Source organism: Stegodyphus dumicola, chromosome X2, assembly GCF_044657685.1.
Source record: "Stegodyphus dumicola isolate Sdum_Otavi_A_Nest chromosome X2, ASM4465768v1".
In the NCBI taxonomy this organism is placed as follows: Eukaryota; Metazoa; Arthropoda; class Arachnida; order Araneae; family Eresidae; genus Stegodyphus; species Stegodyphus dumicola.
Genome location: NC_140781.1, coordinates 176,425,173 through 176,440,509, shown reverse-complemented (window position 1 = coordinate 176,440,509; position 15,337 = coordinate 176,425,173). Strand labels below are relative to the sequence as shown.

Here is a 15,337-nt window from a genome sequence, read left to right as displayed (position 1 = left end):
TAAACCCTAAATATTTTAGGGTGTCACATCTGGAATTGGGAGATTATCCCATTTTATCCTGGGTGGAGATTGATGAAGTTTTACTCTCTATGAGAAGAGAATTTGTTTTTATCTATGCTGGATTTATGTTTGAAGTTCCAGTTTTTAAGAGTTTCAGTGCTCTGTGTGCTCCTTCCTCTAGTCTCAGCTTGTAGTCTCCTGCTGTTATGAAGCCATCTTCATAAGCTTGTACTTTTACCCCTCCTTTGAAATCTAGATTTAGGGCTGTACTGACCATCACTTTCCAAAAAATGGCCCAGATTTGATCCATGGGGTGTGCCTTTCTAGTATGAGTGCATTATTTCAACACTGTCTCTTTTGTGTTCAATACTTCAGTCATTCAGGTAACTTTGGGTTATTTTGTATAGATTTTTTTGAGCAATTAATCAAGTCTCATGAGAAGGCCTGTCCACCAGCGATTGTTAAAAGCTGAGGCCATGTCTAGTGAAACTACACGTGTGTGCAGCTTGTTTGCCTGTTCTTATGTATTGTATTGATCAGATTATTCACTGCATTTATGGTACTTTTACTTGGGATGAACTCATACTGATTTTGATTAAGAGTTTTACTGGAGATTTGCCTTTTGTTATTAGCTACTTAGCCTTTTTGCTATTATTTTATCCATGACTTTTCCCCATGTCTACAAAAGGCAGATGGGTCTCTATTATGCTTGTAGATGCCTTGTTTTCCCTTCTTTGTGGAAGAGGACGAAATTGTATATCTTCCATTTTTTGGGAGGTATCCGTTATCTAAGCATTTATTAAGTAGTGTAGAACTCCAATTATCCAAATCATTTGGGACTAGATCCCATTCGTATAATTGGATTTTTTCCATAGAAAGGGTTTATGTACACTTTAATTAATTACTGTATGTGCTGTATGCTGAAAATGGGAGAGAAAGCTATTTTGAAAGAAAAATAGGTTTTAATTTATAAAGGCAACACTTTTATGTACATGTTATATAGAGTACTGTACAGTACTTACAAGTGCTGAAAGTCATTGCTTGCTAAACATCTCGGTCAATGTAAGTTGTTTGATGGATACCATGCCTGCACTTAAAATTTCTTAGCCAGCCGATACTCGTTTTATAGGATGAACAACCAAGCTTCTGAGCTGAGATCTTAGCTTTTTCACGAAGAATTGGACACAAGATTGAGTTACCCATAGAATGTTAGCTGCAAAAACCACTTGAAAACGACACCTTCTAAATTTTTGTTTGTTGCACCCTTCATTGATTTTCTTGAAGAACTTCCATCTTCGTTTTCAAGCAGTGACACGAAGTTTAAAAGTAGGTTTGCTCCTTTTAATGTCTTAAATCGTTGATTGTCCAACACTATGTTTCCATCTCAATTTTTCTTAAATTCTGAAAGTGATTCAGATAATCGGAGTTTGGGATAATTGGAGTTATACTTTAATTCACAAATTAGGTCTGGTTTGGCTATAAATAGCTCTTCTATTATATTAATGATAGTTTGTCACCCCTGGGGCTTTGGCCTCTTTTCTTGGAATTAAATGTTTTTTAAATTTCATCTATTTCAATTGGGAGATCATTTTCTGGATTAGATAATGAAACTGCCACATGTCTCATTGCACTGTGTTCCTATGTGTCCTCTTCTGTTCATTTTCTGAATTGGATAATGAAGTCATCTTCTGTTAAGTCATGGAGGAAGTGAACACTCAATGTATATAGTTTCTTCCACTGTGTCTGTCCTGTCCATTCTGTTTCTGATTTTTTTACATATTTTTAGTGGTTTATGCTTTTCTTTTTGCTATGTCATTGTATGTAATGAGAGACATATTATTTGTAAACTGTCCCAGTAGTTTTTCCATGCCGTTAATTTAGCATCGAAGATATGCATTTTGTAAACTGCAGCAGCTGTATTGTATATTAATCTTTTATTGTTTTTATCTTGATCTCTAGCATTTTGGAAGTTTTTATGAGGCATTTTAATTATTTCCTATCCTGCGTAAGGGAGTTGTTTCACTATGAGGTTGTGTTTTTGTAGGCTTTGGCAAGCTTGTGAATTCTTTTGTGCTCCCTATAAAGGGATCTTAGATTTTCTGAGATATGCTTTATTACACTGTTAATCTCTTTTATATTTAGCTTAAATTTTCAATTAGGTTTGAGACATCTTGTCGCAAATTAAGCCATTCTGTGTTTTCGATCCTCATTAGTCTTTAGTGAGGGATTTTGAATGCTACATTAATTTCGAAGTTAAGTGCTCTGTGGTCACTCAACGTTTCTTTTGTGTCCACTTCCCAGTTTGTGATTTCTGATCTATGTAAGCTGTGATGGTATGTAAAATGTGCCCTTCACACTTTGAGGATTTTATTGTCCTTTATTATAATGGTGCTTGTTGCATTCTGTCTGTGACAATGAGTTTAAGGAAAATCCGCTTAATGCATTTTTAATTAAGTATAGCTCCTGAATGCATTCTGTTGACTGATTATTTATTGTAGTCTCAAGATCTGTTTTTAATTGCAGGGATTTTTTCCAGGAGTGCTTGCATTATTCTGATTATTCTGATTGAAGTTGATCTGCATTATTCTGTTTAACCCTTTGCAGGGCACCAATATATATGTCAATTTTTTAACCTATGGAAAAATGCTAATTTCATTACACCAAAAGCTATAATCGTAAGTTTCTACTGTTTCCTTTCGATTCTAAATGGGGCACCACCCTATGAATGCTCAATATTTTGCAGTTATGAAATTAATATACCTCGTTCCAAGGTATCATGTTTGAAGATTGATAAATTCTATTAGAGAGAAAGGAAAAATTCAAAATCTGTAAATATATGACGTACACATGCTGAACCTTTTATATTTACTGCATTTCAATCAAAACTGATAATTAAAAGAAGATTATGTATATGTTTTTAATACCGGTATATAATATATACCGGCACTCCTACTGAGGGTACTCTGCTAATAGATCCAATAGATAGCAGTAACAGGCTTCTCCTTCTCTACTCTGTGAGATGACAGCATTGCTTTACATTATAATAGTTTATGATGTAACAATTTGTTTATGATTAACTTACAAGTTGTTTAGAATTCAGTATTATGTTCATGAAGGGATGGGGAGTTTACTGACCCTGCACTAGGACTGAACACAAGTATATTTGTTTCTTTTTATTCTTTTTTTTTTACGCCGCTTGAGTTTCATTCATCTCTATTTAGCTAAAATTTTAACTTCAGCACTTCCCCTTTTCCCAAGAGAAAGACTTATCGAATTCAAGATTGCTGTCTGGGTTTAAAATTTTATACAATTGTAGGGATTAAATGTGGCATATTAGCCCCCAAAGGACACCAGTTGCTTCGTGTTTTCAAAAATCTTAGAATCCAACGAAAATGAAAGGAGGTGATTGATAACTGATATGTCATTCGGGAGTCACCCTTTGTATGGTGTCATAAGATCACACATTAGAGAAAGCTTACTTAAAAATAATGGGAAATAGAAGTGCACTTAAGGTCCACCTCTTAGTGTAATCACAAAAACTGGTGATTTGAAAGCATCCTTTTATTATCGTCTTTGTTAATTTCAGATTAAAGACTAGGGAATGCAAGAGAAATTTAGGGTTAGGTTACAAATAGGTTGTCTATGAAATAAATTTCACAGTTGGGAAATTGAAGGAAAATATTTCTAAGGCACATTTTAGATGCAAACTAGAATTTATGCAAAAGTTGAAAAGGAGCCCCTAGGAGGCCTAAGTGGTTGAAAATCAAAATAAGAGCTTTGAGGTGTATAAAATAATAAAGTTGTTTAATGGCGTTTGTTCCTGAACAAAAAGATAATATTACAACCTATATTTACAAAAAATAAAAAAGTGGCCCTTACGGTCCTCAATAATCTAAAATGTGTGTGCGTAGGGGGGGGGCGATTCTTGGTATCATAGCATGAAACATGGCTTTTTTACATATTATCTAAAGCGTAAAATATGACTTCAAAAATGCAACATACTTTCTCATCTGAGTCGTAGTGTTTCATTTTACAATTTTTTTATTTTTCGGCTGTTATATGTCCTGGTAATATTATACTAGTTCAGTTACAGCATGGTACGATTTACGCATGCAGTGCCATATTTGCTAATTTTTTTTATAAAATAATAATATTGAATTGAAATCAAGTTCAAAAGTTTTTTACCCATATTTTACATAAGTATGTTCACCTGGCTTGCATCATCAAAGTGCATAAAAACATAAATTTTATTTTTAAAATTTTAAATTTCTACCAAAATTTTAAAAGTTTTTGTCTTCAGACTTACATAACTATATTCAAGCACCCATCTCTACAGATGCACATCAAAAGTACACAAAATTAATTTAAAAAACAAAAATTAACAATTGGCAGCTACCTGGAAAAAAATGTCTTAGAGGGGCGCCGGTTTGAAATACAGTCAAAAGTCTTTAATCCGGACTAGTCAGGTCTTCAGTGATTCCGGATTATCGGTTTTTCCGGATTATAGATCATCAGTTTAAATCTGGTAAGATGGCATGCAGAAATTATAAAATTAAAAATATGAAACCATAATTTATGAAATAAAGAGCAATTATGATCTAAAAGGTATCAAAATTTACAAAAAGAAGCTTAATATTTATTTGTTTACTTTATTAAACATTTCTTTTAACGCGCACATGCGTAAAGCATACATTACGCATAGTCGAAATTAGAAAATTGCAACTAGAAAACTATTTGATGTGTATTCGTGATATTTATAATGACGAGGAATTTGATTTAAATCATATCAAAGATGGAGTACATCGAGATGAAATACTACATTTAGTAAGGAATTGTAACTCGAATAAAATAAAAACATCTGCCCTGAAGATAAGGATAGTGCTAACAGATCAACTTCCAGTTCATTTGCGCACCGCAACGTCCCCCTCCCGGCAGAGCTGCGTGAAATTGATAAACAGATTTCGGAATGGTTAGAGAAACAAAGGATATGCCTTTATCCATTTTTTTTTTGCAGCAATTCCACTTTTTGTTTGATCGACATTGAAACATACTTTTGTTTTGTAGATCCTTTGGCAGCTCCAAAATCGGAAATTCTTTTTGACATAATCGAAAGTTCAAGCTTACTTTTATAAAATTGCTCTAACAGTCTGCAAGAAATAATAAGCCGAATCCAATTAGAAGATTAAGTAACAGCGCAATCTGCAACATTAACCGAAATAGATAATTAGATAATTTTAGCTTAGCTTATACCATCCATACATTAAACGCGCATGCATAAACGTATTATGCACAAGCGTAAACGCATATGTGCATGTGCAGAACGTTTATAGCTTTGAGGCCCGGATTATAGATCATTCTGGATTATGGACGTCCGGATTAAAGACTTTTGACTGTATATACCGGCTCTCAAAATTTAGGATTTCGCTCTAGATTTTTTCAAGTCTCGATTTTGTGTCCTCAGGGTCCATAAGTCCATGCAAAGTTTTAGCACAATTTCAATTATTTTATATACTGCACGTCAAAGGGTTAAAGCCTTAACTGAATTTTAAGTATTTATAGTTCTTTTATTTTGGACGGGTAGTTTCTGTGAGTGCTACTATAGTTTGTTTCTAAGCTTAATTTGAACAATAATTTTTTTTCTTTTCTTTTCTTTTCTTTTCTTTTTTTTTTTTTCTCTCTCTAATTTACACACTTTTTTTTCTTGTAGGTCCACTTTTGCTAATGTGCATTTGCATTTCCCACGTTTGAGGCAGTACTTTTCTGCCTTACACATTTTTGTGATATATCCTATTTCTAAGCATTGCTTACATTGAGTGTCTTTGAATATACTCAAACCTGTTTTCATTTCTATTTTATATTTGGTTCTTTGATTCTCATTATTTGATTAAATGATTTGAGGTCTATACTGACCACCCAGTTATTTCCAAATCTACCTTTCATTTTGAATTTGGTTTCTAATTCCACTTCTTTTAACTCATGATTCTTGATTTTGTAGGTATTTTACCAAGTTATCTTCTTTTATTTCCTCATCTGCACTGTAAATGATTATCTTTTGATTTGCTTTAGTTGGCTTTTTTGGTTCAGCTAAGTCTTTTAATCTGGCATTTTCTCTTACCGCGTCTTCTAAGATTCTCAAGTCCTCTCTTTAGTTGTTTGGATCATAATGACCCCTTGTCTTATTTTCTTGACCTATTTGACTCCTGTCTTTAGTTTATTTGGAGTAGTATTCCTTTCTATTGTATCTTTGACATCTTTGGATGTCACCCCTTCATCTTTGGGGTACACTAATAAAACATGTTCTGCCTTTTTGTAAACCTTGGGTTTTGTTTCTAGTGATACGAATAAGTAAAAGAATGCCTCTAGTTAACTGTTAGATGAAGAATGGTATACTTGATAAACAGCATGTGTATCAGAATTCCTTGGCAGCAAAATAAGAGACAGTGGCCATGGATTAAAAATGCTGATTTAAATTAGTTTGTTTTTGGTTGAATTGTATTGATAATACTTGGACGTGGGCAAAGTGTACTGTATATTGCAAGATGGGATTCGATTTTCAACAGCTGCCAAACTGTTTTGGTATTTCACATAATACTATAATAAAACTATAATAATATGCTATAATAAAACTAATATTATGAAAATTTAGGAAAAACCTGAGTTTGTCTTGAAAAATGGAACAAGAAGTCAACAGAAGATTGTTATCTGCTTAAGGTTACCAACAGGAATTTCGCCTTTGTTGAGATCATGTAAAAACTAATACTTTCGTGTTATAAAACTGTACTACTGACAGTACTGAAATAGTTTCATAAAATTCTCTATCTTAATATAAGAAAACTTGTAATTGGGAATGTTTAGGATGAATATTGTAGAAAGTAAATGTGTAATAGCAATCTTTTTTAAACATCATATTTATTCAAAGATATAAGTGCTAAGTATTAGTGTTTTTATTTATTTCTATAGTGTATTTAGTTTGTAGAATCAAAACTGATATTTGCTTCTTTTCCAGATGATGCTTTGCCTGTCTGCAAAATTAGTCAAGAGTTTTAAGAAGTTAGAATTTATTGTGGCTACCTCGTCTGTCCTGATTTGTAATATTTTTTGAATTTTTTAGAAGAAAATTGGATTTAAAAGTATATATGCTGTTGTTCAAAATTAAAAAAATTTTCACATTTGATCAATTATCGTCAGAACTCATAGACAGATTTTAATGAAGTTTGGTATGCACATAGGTTAATAGAATACAAAACAATATATTATACAACAGTCATATTGCACACAAGGGTATTGGAGTGTGTGGACTTCTCCTCCCTATTAGTGTGAAGCTCGTTGAAGAAGGCTAATAGGGAGTATGAACCTCTCTAACTATCATGGAGTTGACATAAGATGATTTCAGACTGGGGAAATAAGTTTATCAATCTTTGTGTACACTTAGTCTCATTTCTGCAGCAGCATTGTTTCCAGCTCTTGGAGATTTCTGGGATAGGGAATGCAAGTTGCACTTGCTATCCTAAGAACATTCCAGACATCTTCTATAGATTAAGATCTGAAGATATGGCCGGCCAAACTGTCCAGTTAATATCCTTTCTTTCCAGAGAATCCTTCACTGGAATAACCTTATGTGGTCGAATGTTGTCATCCATAAAAATGAGCTTAAAGTAAACTGCATCCTTGAAAAGATGTATGTAGGTGTCTAAAATATCTTCCTTGCGCCAGTCATGGAGCATGTGATGTGAAAAGATGTGAAGGTCTTTACATCTGTGTAGCACGATGCTGCACTGACATTCATTCAAAACTCTAATGCTATACTGGTCCATTATACTGGGTGTTGGAGGACAGATAACATTTCCCTGGTACTTTCCAGATGAAGGTACTTTGGGAATCAGTGGTTAGGCTGAATTGAAACTCATCTCTGAAAGGAGCATTTCCTACTAATGCTTGGTTTAAAGTCAGTGTTATCTGCACCATACTAAATAGACTGTTATGTGTGCAGAAGTCGGGATGCAAACAGCAGGTCTTTCAAACAGACCTTTCGCATATAGCCTTCGGGAAACAGTAACTCTTGAAGCCCATCTTTCTGTGGCCTCATGAGTCATGAGAGAGCTGAAAGGTTGTTACAATACTCATATTACGCCTTGCTTGACCATGTTATTTCTCTTAATAGGCATGGTATCTTTAAACATTTTTCTTAAGTTGTACAAGAGGTTGGGCGTAAAGCTGCGTTCAGACTTGGGCATAAAGCGCATAGAGGCATAGTCATAAGGGCATAAAATACGGAACATCCGTTCACACCTGCGAGACGGGGGTCTAAGCTGTGGCCAATGAGAGAAGCTAAATTTGCGCATGCGTGGATGTGTCTACACCTTTCGCACGCTGTTTTCTAGCCCAATTGATTTCTCCCGCTCGCTCTGCTCGTTTTCGTTATTTTGTGTCATGGCTTTTTCAGCTGACCACAAAGTTTTACTGGTTCAGCAGAATGCTCTTTTATCTGCTCTGCTTATAAGCCAAGAGGCAATGGAAGAAGGTAAAAAAAAAAAGAAAAATAACAAAATGGTCTAGAGATATTTTTTTGAAAGACCAATATTTAGTTGGCACATATATTTCTGTGCAAAGCAGTATGGAATATATTTAGCATTGTACTGTAGTACTCTCTATACTATAAACATGCACATGCATATATATAAAACCTTCTTCAATTTTTATATATAATTTCTCTTAGGAGAAATACAATATTCTAAATATGCCTAATTAAAAAAAAATCTTGAGGATAACTAACAGATAGTCTTTATATAATATTTTTCCATTTTGCAGGTTTGAAAGCAGTTAAGCTAAAAGTAATACTTACCATACATTATTATTATTATTTTTTAAATTTTCATTATTATTATTATTATTTATTATTATTACATTATTATTATTTATTATTATTACATTATTATTATTATTATTTAAATTTTCAATCAAAAGGAACATGTTTCTGTGACAGTGAAACGTGTGATTAGCACTCCTTATTCACTTTCCCTGTCTATCACTATAGTAGTTTGCTGCACTACAGTATCAATTATCACTAGTACTAGTATCCCACAACTGGTCACAATGACCAGCAACCACAACTAGTACAATACTAGGAAACGTTCACCCAACAATCTATTTCATGCTCAATCATTAAATACATTTTGCTGTCTTGCCAGCTGTTTGTATACATCTATTTCTAATAATTTGCATGTATAAGCCGCACCCCTGAATTTAATTTCAACATACGCTGTCATTTCTGTTTACGACCAAATCTCAAAAGTAATTTCACATTGACAAATTTTAGGTACCCAAGTCTTCAAATACATCAAAATTATAAACATTTATACCTGATCCAGGAATTTCTACCAGAGAAATAGCATGAATTTAATGATCAAAATTCCATTCAAATGATAGTAATAAAGAGTGGATAATAATAACAAATACTATTCATTAAATTATAGTCCATTTTATGAATTATGTCTGCTATTCAGTTTCATTAAAAGTAAATTCCTTTCATGGAGAACGTAATTAAAAAACAGAACAGAAATTCAACAGGACACAAAACTATCTAGACTGTTGACTGTTGTTTTAAGGATATTTCACTACATTTTTTCCTTCTTGGAATTCATAAGAGCATTTTCTCAAAAGATTAATCTTTTATTACTTATACAAAGCTTACACCATTGAATTGACTATTGTGACTATTCTTAAGTAAGTGAAAATAATTTTTTCTTTTTAAGTAATATTTTTACTGTTAAAAAAACAGCAGATTCTTGATATTGATTTGATGTTTTAGTAAAATTAATTCATGAAGTTTGTTTGGAAAGAAAATCAGCATTTGGAAAAAAAATTAGCAATACAATATTTCCAGCTTTTTCAATAAATTTATTCTTAATTACAAAAATAATTAAAAAGGGAAAAAATATAGTAATAATTTTAAAAAAATTATAGACAGAAAGAGAGTAATAATAATAATTTACACATAAAAAATAAAATTTTTGCAAGCATCCAAAGCAACCATCTTAAAGCATTTTTGCAACCATCTTAAAGAATTTTCATAATAAAATGAAAAATATTGGATGGGATCAATCATCTACAGGATCATACACAGCGTACATAATCCTGAGCTCAACTTTCACTTTATGAGTTTCATCCGTATTTTTCAATATAAATTGAAAAACTCATTAAAAATGCATTAAAAACTCATTAAAAAATGCATGTCATCATCATAGATTTCTTGCGAGATCAACTCTTTATTTCGTTCAGATACGATGTGTTCCATATTAAAAAAAACGTCACCTTCAATGTGACAGCGAAATCGTCTAAAGAAAGCCGCTTCGTTTTAGCTTCGCTCTGATTGGTTGACGCTTATCCCAAACTCGGCATAAAGTTGAAAGCTTTGAACCCTATGCCACGAGTCCTAAACCAGATTCTGTGACATAGCAGTGACTAGTTGCCTTGGCAACGGAGCTTGGCTTTAACCACTTATGCCCTTTACGCCCTCGTCTGAACGGAGCCTTATGTTCAAGTCTGGCAACCTACATTTGAGACTACCCTACTTCCAGTATTCAGCCAAGCATTGATGGTTACTAATTTCAGCTGTTTTGAATTTCACCAAATGTTGGGGGAGGGAACCACGAAAGTCAGCAAAAAGTGCAATCAAATGAAACATGGAAAATGCCATGTATGCTTTTAACGAGTGCCTTTACCTGGCCCATATGTACATTGGACACTAAAAATTTGCATTTTGTATTTGGAAACGTAATTTTACTTTTTCTAGACTTAAAAAAAAAAGAAGTCAAAACAGACAAATTTTTTTAATTTTGAACATTAGTGAATGATGATGATCTATTTCAAGAATTAAGGACCTATTTCTACTTTTGAAAATTTTGTATCTCATAGATTTGTTCTGTTTTTTATGTACTTTAATATTTTTTTGCATATTTTAAATAATGTGTTATAAATTTGTTACATTTTTCAAGTGAAATAAATGTTTAAAAAATATTTGATTTTTGTTATTCATTCTATTTTGCCAATTTTAGGTGATATGTGAAGGTAAGATATTATACTAAAAGTGATTCAATGATAAGATTAATCTGCAAATTCTGTGAGGGTGTTAAAAAATTAATTTAGACCAAGTATTTTTGTTTATTTTTTAGCATTTTTCATGTTTATCGAAAGAAAGTGTATTTCCCAAAACAATAAAGTAATAAATGAACATACTTAAAATAAAGTTTGTTTAAATATGTACCTGGAAATTTGTATGACTGTTATATTTGTAGTCATTTTTTAACTGGGTGAGTTTATGATGATTAAAACCAGTACCCATATCCAATAAACTTCTCATATTGCAACTTCAGAGATTTTATAAGTCAGAGGTACTAGCTCAGCTGGTATGTATCTAGGCAATGTTTTAGAAGATTCTTAAAAGTGTTCATTTCGTGACAGAAGTCTTGTTGTTTGTTTGACCATGATGAGGACAAGAACACTACCCAGACTTTGATGGTGAGAAAATTAAGTGCTTTTGATTTTTTCATGAAGTTATATTTCGCAGATTGTAGTATGCCTGTGTGAATTATCCCATAAGTGAGTGTTGCAAGCTGCATTATTTATCCACAGCATTTCCCAGTATGTTACTAAACATGGTTATGCACAATAAATCTCTTTTATAATTAAGCTGTTAATTTTGGTGATTCGCAGCTGATTAGGAAGTATTCTGTGAAGGACATCAGTTCCTTAGATGAACACTGCTCTGTCTGCTATATTATATAAAGTCTTGACATTGTAATGTAATTTTTTATTTTTTGTATTTAATATTTTTAGATTTGCTTGCTTTCACTCACTGAGTTAAGACTATACACTCACCATGTTTTGTCTGTTCATGATTGCTGGATTTCTGACCGTGCGATTCTCTGGTCTCCTTTTACCTACCTCCTCTTTACTGATGGTTAATGTACTGACAGTCTCAAGTGATGCTCCCATGTGGCAGTAATTTGATTGAGTCGGAGAAACCGCATTTCGTACGGTATTCCGGCGATACCTAATCAGTCAGTTCTTCCAGTGTGACTGTTGAAAAGCGCACTTTCAGTATCAAACATGGAAAGGCTGTTTCTACTGTAAAGAATATCCTAGCTGGTATTCCGCAAGGTAGCATCCTTGGGAATTTATTTTACATAATTTACGTTAACGATCTCCCCAGCTTTCCAAACAACGTTAACATTCTCCTAGCCAGCTACGCTGATGACATGGTAATTGTTTCCAGATCAGGTTGACCAGACCATGCTCTGGCCAGGTTGCAAGAAAAAATTCCAGCCATAGAAAAATGGTGTGGTTTTTGGAAAACCAGCATGCAATCTTCAATATGTAAAATTCTTCTCAGACTCGACCAAATTAAAACTCAAGTCGCCCTTTTTGGTTCCCCAATCCCAAGGGTAACAAAGCAAGCTACCTCGGAGTTACCCTCAATAGTAATTTCTCATGGAACGATCACATGACCCAGTATATGGAAAGGCCTATAAAATTATGTTCAGACTGTTCCCACTGTTTAAATGTGAACAGCTATCTCTACATCTGAAAAAGAGACTATATTACAGTTACCGTGTATCCTTTAGTGCATAATTTATTTCACAAGACACACTCTTTTACTCTACATGCTACTTTATTATATGTACAAAGTGTATCATCACTCACATACACACTACTCGCATTCCAGTCATTTTCTTATTATTGTGCGTGCTTCGATGCTTAGCGCTGTGCCAGCTTTAAGTCTGATTATGGTATACCACATCGATAGTTATTGATATACCACATCCCTCCCCCTTTATCATAACTGCAGTCTATCTGGGGAACATCGAATTCTACTGCACAGACACAAAGGTTGTTGCACTGCAGGTTTCTTTGGTAACCTGGTTGTATCAGCAACAGGTCCAGTGGATGCAACATCTCGTATAACCTTGGGTTCAGAGGATGACACAGACTCATCTGCCTGGTGGCTATTATCTTTGGATGGTTCTGGAACTCCACTCTTATCAGGCTCTTTGGAAATTACGAGAGCTGGAGGTGGACATATGAACCTCTCATCGTTTACGGTTCCTCCATCACGCATCTGATCGACATCTTGTCGCCATAGCTGACCATCTACATTTATGGTGTAATGAAGCTGCTCATACTTGGATTAGTCTGTTCCAAATCTCCATCGTCCATCATCTTGGCAATAATTTCTTACTGCCACTCTATCTCCTCTAAATCCTCGGTCTGCAAACTCGTAGGTTCCTTTTCGTCTTCCACCCTCCTTTCGAGATCTGGTCTCAATAAATCTATTCTTGTTCGAATTTCCCTCTTCACCTTTAGCATTGCAGGGCTCTGCAGAGTTAATTCGGAGCTTTTTTAAATAGTTAAATTCGGAGCTTTTTTATATTGCATCAAAAGTGTACTGAGTTTTTGTTTCAATGTTCCTGAATAATTTTGCATTGTTCTTAAAGATTGTTTTACTGTAAGCATATACCATTCAGCCTGCCCATTACTAGATGGTTTAAATGGTGCTGTAATTTTGCGTTTGATTCTGTTACTCTGTAGAAATATCTTAAACTCATGTGAAGTGAATTGTGGTCCGTTATCACTCACTAACAATATTGGTAATTCAAATCGTGCCAAAAAGTCCCGTAAACATTCTATTGTTTTGAAAGTCAAGGATATTGTATAGACTACTAGCCATTTTGAGTGAGCATTGACGATTATCAAAAACATATGCTCAAAAACAGGTCCTGCATGATCGATGTGAATACATTCCATTGGAGCGCTTGGGTACTCCCAATGATGAACTTGTACCTTAGGAGGATCTATTTTATGTTTTGTACATTCAGAACAGTTTTTGGAAATATTTTCGATATCTTTATCTATACCATTCCAAAATACATAAGATCTAGCAATTGCTTTCATCTTTGCAGTCCCTAACTGTTCATGGTGCAACTCTTTTAAAACATTAGCACTGTATCATTTTGGAATATAAACGAGTTGACCGTACATTATGCAGCCATCTTGGAGACTGTACTCCATCTCCCTTCCTTTCAATTCACTGCCACTTTGAAGTATTTGTAACAGAGGACTGAGTTCTGCATCAATTTTAGTTTCTTTAGCCAAATCTCTGGCCGTGATTGGAAGAGTTTCAATCTGCTGTAATTGAAAAATAGTTAGACAGTTGCTCTGAGTTTGTCAGCAATCGTGATAGAAAGTCAGCATTACCATGCTCGTTAGTTTTTCGGTAAATGATATCGAATTGGAATGACTGTAAAGCCAAAGCGTAATGTAGGAGTCTTGTTGCTGCCAAAACTGGCATGCCTTGCTTTGAGCCAAAAATTTTAACAAGAGGTTTATGATCTGTAATTAGTGTAAATTTCCTGCCTTTTAAATACCGAAAAAAAAATATTCCCCAAATGATTGATTAAGCTTCTTTATCAGTTTGAGAATATTTTTTCTCTGTTTCAGTCAGTGTTCTAGAAGCATATACAATTGGCCTTTCTGTTCCATCAGGAAGTTTGTGAGAAGGTACCGAAACTAACCCTACTGGTGATGCATCATTTGCTAGTGGTAAGGGCCAATTTTGGATCATAATGCATCAAAACTTTTTGTGAACACAATTCTTTTTTAATGTTTAGAAAAGCCTCCTGACAATCCTTTGTCCAAACCCAATTTGCATTTTTCTTAGTTAATTGATATAAAGGATTTGCGATTGTTGCTAATTTAGGGCAAAATTTTCCGTAAAAATTAACCAATACAAAAAAGCTTTGAATATCCTGGACGTTTCTGGGTCTTGGGGCTTTTACAGTTGCTAATATTTTTTCATCAGTTTTATGTAAACCATTAACATCAATTTTATGACCTAAAAATTGTATTTCATCCTGAAAAAATTTACTTTTCTCTAAATTTAATTTCAGTCCATGAGTTTTACATTTCTCGAAGAACTTTTTTAAAGTATTTAAATGTGCCTCATCATGCGTCCCTGTTATCCGCGCATCATCCATGAAGACCTTACACCCTCCTATTCCGTGGAATAGACCGTCTACATAACGTTGCCAGATTGCCGGCACTGCATTTAGCCCGAACATTAATTTCTTACACTTATATAATCCCTTCTGTGTGTTTATTGTTAGCAATTTTTGAGTCTCAGGGTGTACTTTCATTTGTAAATAAGCATGTTTAAAATCAATTTTTGAAAAATGCTTTTCCCCGCTCAAACATGAAAATATTTCCTCTATGGTCGGGAAAGGATGTTGATGCGTAACAATATTTAGGTTTACTGTCCCCGAGTAGTCGGCACAAAGTCATA

General features: G+C 33.9%; 1 long non-coding RNA gene across 1 annotated transcript in view; it reads left to right on the top strand.

Moving 5' to 3' along the window:
* Positions 1-11,016, top strand: part of LOC118196798 (uncharacterized) — a 57,683-nt gene extending 46,667 nt beyond the window's left edge. Inside the window, exon 3 of the long non-coding RNA XR_004759466.2 lies at positions 7,007-11,016. This is a non-coding gene — a long non-coding RNA (uncharacterized LOC118196798). The remainder of the gene's footprint in view (positions 1-7,006) is intronic.
* Positions 11,017-15,337: the final 4,321 nt, after the last annotated feature.